This window comes from Apteryx mantelli, chromosome 7 (genome assembly GCF_036417845.1).
Source record: "Apteryx mantelli isolate bAptMan1 chromosome 7, bAptMan1.hap1, whole genome shotgun sequence".
Lineage (NCBI taxonomy): Eukaryota > Metazoa > Chordata > Aves > Apterygiformes > Apterygidae > Apteryx > Apteryx mantelli.
The window spans coordinates 40,893,212-40,899,994 of record NC_089984.1 but is presented as its reverse complement, the minus strand read 5'-3'; positions in this window follow the sequence as shown (position 1 = coordinate 40,899,994).

The following is a 6,783-nucleotide window of genomic DNA, read 5'->3' as shown; positions in this document are numbered from 1 at the left end:
AATCCTGTCTTGGAGATCTCGGAGCCTAAATACAAGGAGGGGAGAAAAAAAAGGGGAAGCTGGTCCCTCTGAGGTCCCTTCCAACTTACGCTATTCTATGATTTTAGGAAGCTAAATACTCAAGACATTAAAAACCGCAAGGAAATGCAGATGAGGCAACTTGGCCCACCTGACACGGCACAATATAGGTTTCCTGATTGCTATCCAGGGCTCTATCCTTTTCACTATGATGCTTCACAAAAGAATTAGTGTGAAGGACATGGAGAAATATGTTAATGCATTTCTCATTGGTGGGCATTTTTGACATGAGTTGGCAAAAAATTCTCTTGAACTTTTTAATTCATGTTGTACCCTCTACTAGTAAACATCTGCGTAACCTTAAAGCTTCATTGCATCTTTAGAGCCTATCACTGCACCTTTCAAACAGCCTTATCCAACATGCTAGCACAAGTCCTTTTTTAATGGCTGTAAGTCAGGTTCGAACAAGTTTATTACATAGCTGTAAAATTATATTGTCATATCCGTTAATGTAAGTCTGACATTAATCTTTGATGCCTGCTATATGACAAGTGAAAACTCATTTCAGAGCTTGTCTTTCCCATAAATCCTTGCATTTTCAGTGTTTTAGTAAGTGAATGCATTATAGAAGGTACTTAGAGCATATTCTCAGAAACATGATTATGAAGATTAACAAAATCAGCTCTTCCCACTTTCAAACAAATATACTAGCTATAAATAATGAAACTTCAATAAATTACACCAAATCTGTTCAGATGTGGACATAAGCTATGCAGGAACATAGTTATCATATGAAAGTATCACATTACATATTTATTAATCCAAATGAGCCACAGCCATGAATACTACTTGTATCTGAAAGGAATCATTCCTTGCTTTTCCATCTTTAAAAATCAATCCTTAAATACAGAAATGTTAAGGACTCCTCTCTGACGATGTCACAGTTGCTAGCTCTATTGCTGCATTTGGCACGACAAAGGCTGCTACGTTTATGTCATCTGCAGTTCCACCTGACTTTTGTCCATGACTTCCTAGGCTGCTTAGGCTGTGGCTATCCAAGAAGTCCTTGTCTTTGAGTAAGTTTCAGACAAACCCGACATTGCATTTCCCTGCGGCTGCCTGGGACGTGTTAAACATACTGCTCACATCCTGCATGGCACATGGACAGCAATTTTGGTCCAGGAAATACCAGACAGAAATGTGAGAACCATTATTTTTTGAAACTGAAATGTTGGCAGGTAGGTGATGTCCACAGGAATCAGCTGGAAGTGACTGTTTTCATACAAATAGGATTAAAAGGAGGTTTCAGCACACATCACCCTCAGCCTGGGTGTGGGTACAGCAAGAGCATTTTGTCCTATTTTCTCTAAGTGTTGCATAAAACTAATGCCATTCAGCCATCTTTGTTGTCCCATTACTACCTCCATCTTAGACTTAAAATAAAATGCATAGTACATTTGCCTGTTCTTTGATTGATGCAAATAACTATTTAAAATCATGAACTAATGCAGACCTATGGTCTTTCAAATGCTGATAAATCAGCCAAATAAAAATAGTATTAGTAGTCAGTTCCTGTTTCTGTATTGCTAGTGTTACAAATTTTTGAATCAGTCCCTTTTCTACTGATATTCCTGCTGGCATTGATCCAGCAGTGGCTGCCAAATGCCAGGGCAATGTGCTGTCAACATTAGATTTACAGGCATTCTGGGGTATGAAGAAATGTAGTTCCCATCATAAAGAAGAACTATTGCGTTCTCTGCAAAATGCCAGAAATTTTTTTGGCTTTATTTATGTCATAAGCACACTGGTCAATGTTGTCTTTCTTTAAATGCTGTTTCTCCTCATCTGCTCAGCATGCAAGGGAAAAGTAAAGAAAGCCCTGGAAAAGAGTACATAGAAAATTTTCACCTCTCCAACAGAAATGGACTGATGCAAATATATCTGATCTAACTACCCCTGAATAATAGGGATGCTGGCATCCAGTCTGTGGTCCACACTCAAAGTATTTCTGCCATGAACTGAGCCATCACCTAAGACAACTTTGTGATGCTCAGCACGTGAAAATTGCACAATTCCATTTCTAGCTAAGAAAAGGGTTTGTACAGTGAAAATGATATCACAACATAGGGAAGTGTAAAAGAACAAGGAACTTTTGTTTCCATGGCAATTCAGGCTCTTTCTTCAGACACAAGCGAAAAGGCAGTATGATGAACGATTATCTGAAGGTCATGTTGTTCTTACCAGAAAAGTTACAGTGAATACACTGGGCTAATTTCCCCAGTCAAGATGCATGCTGCATTTCTAAATAATTAAAATAAGTAATTTCTAATAGAAATAATTGCCCCAATTAATGTCATCTGTTTATTTTAAATTCTATTTTCCTAAAAGAAATAGCAGCCTGCTCTTGAGGGAGGGGAGCACACCTGACTGTTCTTTAGTCTCACTCATATTTTATAGCAAGATCTGATATGCTCAGAAGACAAATGAAAAAGTTCCTGTGTATTTTTGGCATCCCTAATTTAGTAAAGTAATGGCATTCCTTTAAACTCAAACACCTCTTAAAAGTGAATAAAATGTGTCCATATGAGATCTTGTTTTTGTATCCAGCCAGCTTTTGAGTAAGAGCCATTTTTTCAAGGCTCTGTCTTACCAAACAAGTGCAAATAGGCTTTGAAGTGCCCACACACCATAGGGATGGGTGCGATGTACATAGAAAGGTAAGCAGAAGGACTCCTAGCAAGTACCCATCTCCGTTTACATACCTAAGAAACAGGCATTTAAAACATATAAATGCTAAGTGCAGTTTACTTTGTGTTTTCCAAAATCAGTTCTGGGTTGTGATTTCTTCTGAGATGTTTTGACCTCACTGAAAGCAGTAGTTAAAGCTTTATGTGAAAAAGAACTGAATGTTTAAAAAGTGTAATTCCATTTTCTTGCTCCATTTTGTCATCCATGATTTACTACAGATCTGAAATACAGAGGGACAGAAACTTTACTGGTGTTTGGAAGAAAAGTTATTTTTAGTGTTGTTTTGTTGCCAAGGCATATAGAAACCTTATGTACTACCTCAGAAAGTTACCATGAAATGGTAGTGAAAGAAGGCTGCCTATTTCTTCATCTTTTCTTCCCAACCACAAAGTTTTTCTCCAACTAAAAATACATATATTCAGAAAGAAAACTTGCAGGAGTCACCAAGCAGTTTGAAGTAGAATTAAGCAAGAAATGTGTGATCATTCACCGTGTAATATAAAGGAAGATCTTGAACCAGGACAGTTCTTACACATACAACTATACCTTTCTTTAGCAAAAATGCATTCCTGAATCAGAACTTCCTGAGGTTATGTTTAGTGACAACGAGATACAGGGAAACAAGGCTGCCTGGGCCAGGAGGGGGGGAATGCAATGCAAAGAGCCCTGTTCTCCCAAACATCAGTTAGATGTAGTTCCATTAAAACCAGATAGTTTAATAGTAGCACAAATGAAATCAGAGCTGGGAAAAAACAGCTCAGGTCATAGGAAAGGTGGCAAAGGGTGCTGCTTCATGGGGCAGAAGGGATGGGTGGAAATAGGTAGCTGCTGGAGGTCCCAGAATAGAGTGTGAGCTTCAGGAGTGTTGTTTAAGCTGGCTCAAAAAACATTTGCAAGTACAGCCTTGAGAAGCTTTAACTCAGCTTAGAGAGTAAGACATAATCTTTCAGATAAATACTTGTTAGGAACAGAAGGGGAAACCCTTGCTCAATGATTTAAAGCAACGTGTAGATGACTTGTACGTTATCACTGGCATGATTCCAGTAGGGGAGGATAATGCTTGTTACAGTTGTTCTAAAAAAATATTAGTTTCCTTTATCTCCTTCTACATAAATTGCAAGCTTTTAAAAGCTATTGTGATATTTTACAGGCAAAAAAAAAGAACCAGCCCTTCTTAGACCAAAAACATCTCTTGGTTAAATTAACGAGACTTCAATGATCTTAATACTCCCATGCCACAATAAGAAGAGAAAATCTCCTTTCTTGTAAATTGTATGCTGCTAGGACTTTGACTACTGAAAAGAAAGGTGCAAACATCTTGTACTGAGAGAGAGACAATCCTGCCTAGAGATGAGCTTTTGCGTGGTTCCAGCTTCTTGGGCCATGCATGTATGCCCTGAAAGCACAGCTGGACCTGGTAGGAACCAGCAATGTGTGCATATTTATATGCACAGGAATAATAGGCATTTCTTAGAACACTGAGCTCAAGGGACAACTCCCTCTGTGTAGTCTGACCATGTAGGTGGAATATATGAATTAGCAGAAAATACTAAACTGCAAGAGAAAGTAAGTATAGAAAGCTAGATATAGATACAGGTATAGATATAGCAGTAGGTACTGATAGGCAGAGATACGTTTGCGTGAGTAAGTCTCTCTGGGCAGACAAGAGTCAGGAATTGCTGTCAAGAGGAGCTAGGTATGCACACACAGAGGGAAAAGGTAGTTATTCAACATTATTGAGGAAGGTGGATGAGTGGTTGTTGCACTGTCTGCAGTTCTGTGACATCCTGTTAACTGAAGAAGTGGAGGTGTGCAAGAAAACCAGCAGCTCCCTGAGTATTGTAGCTAATGCAGCCTGCTGGATACATGTCTCATAGCTGATTGTGCATTCCTAGTGAAGCTTTTCATGTGGCTCAGATGTCCCCAGAGGCATGGTCGAGCACGGCTTCTCCTGTTTCTGGTAATGTGCAGGCTCACGCCTGGGCCTTGTTCCTCAGATCGCTTTGTAAGGGGCACTTACGATCCTTAACACTTTGTTGAATTTGCTTGCCACCTGTCAGCAGGTGCAGAAATTATTGGGGGTGAGATGAAATCAAACAGACACTGTTGTGACATGAGTCCTGTTTCTTAGAAAGCTGAGTTAAAATCTGAAGAATTGGGGAACACCTCATACCTTTGCATTTCAGAAGTGACCTCAGTTCAGTGAGACCCATAGTGATAACCACATCTCAGAGGGGCAGACATAGGGACTACCTCCTCCAGCCCAGGTGCACCATCTATTTCCACAGGCAAATACCATGGTCATCTCACAAAAAAAATGTGAACATGCATTAATAAGCTGTTGGCTACATGAATACTAAGATATTGCAATGGATGGTCTGACTAACGTTTGGGTGGATATTTGTGAGTCATTTAAATATATATTTATATATTTATTACATAAGCACAGGCCTCATATTGGCAGTAGAAGGTTTTTGCAGCCATACTATATGCAGCTATAGTCATGCACCTATGTATATACAGCTATTACATATACTCACCATTTAAAGAGGTCCAATTCCAAGATTACACACTGTTAGAATATATATGATGAATTTTAAGAAGTTAACTCTTTATAGAAAAGATAGTATTTTATAAAACAACTGTTGTATATGAAAGAAAATATGTTCACATACATATATTCTTGAAACATTCACATGTAAAGCTGCTAAAAATAAATAATGTAAAATTCTCCCAAATCACGTTACTCAGGTCTTTCACTAATGTACACTTGACTGTATTTTATGGAAATACTTCTTGTTATGCTTGGAAATGTAAATCCTCTTCTGTTTCTATACACACTAATAGACAACTGGAAGGAGTTAAATAATCATTTGCAGCTAAAGCTCTTTTAGTTACTGAAAAAAATAGGTCATTAATGCTGACATGGAAAAGTCTGTTTTTCTGTTGCTTTTGTAGATTGATGAATGCCCACACTATTTGCAAATGAGGGCTGTGCTGAAAATGGTAACAAAATTATGCACAACTTCTGCAGCTCAGGTTCTGCCCTCAGAAGTTAGGAGCACAGGAAGACAGGACTGGATACTTTGGAAAGGGAAAAAAATGTTAAGAACATCTGTGAAATCACTAAGACGGAACATCCAGGATATTCTGTCTGCCACTGAATACAGAGAGCAACCAACTATTTTACACACCATATTCAGTGGGTCTTAGCTCCCCCACTTTACCCAGTCACTGTCCCCTCTGAACAAAATGTCACAAACCACCTATTCTATACAAAGCTATTTGAAATGCTTGAAAGAAAGTGATTTTTCATGAAATAAAACATTAAAAAAATTATATAATTCAATACAGCAGTGAAAAAACAAGATTATTTTATTCTGGTTTTGGAAAAAGAAAATAAAAATTCCCACTTAAAAATAGAAAAAGTTATAGTTTTCAAATTTTTAAAACTGTAACCCTGAAAAATGAAAACAGAATTGCTGGTTAAAACACTTTTTAATTAATTTGTGTATCGGTAAAAGGGAGGATCACAGACAAAACATATTCACTAAGCTTTTGAGACTGTGATTAAGAAAGCAACAACGATAATCAAATATATGGGACTGGATTACCCATAATCTGGAACCCAAATATACCAAAAGGCATCGCTGCTGAGACATGAAATTATGCTTATTACAGTATTAAGGTTATGAGAAACATACACGAACTATGATTGCAAGGGCAGAATAAAGAGCGGATGGCAACAGACGTAGTACTTTCTCTTGGAAGACCGGACAACGGCAAGGAATACTATACACATGATGAAAATATAACCTGGTACTTTCAACACAGTAGGAAGGAAAAAAAATCATGTTTCATTCGAGGCAGTTGTTGGGTGTTTTCTTCGGCACTATAGGCTATTTTAGAGGTATGCAAAATACGAAGATAAGATTTTATTCTCAGACAAATCGATTCCATTAACTACACTGGGGTGCGTGTGTGCAGCTGTTAGCACAATACACCCTAACGTGTTTA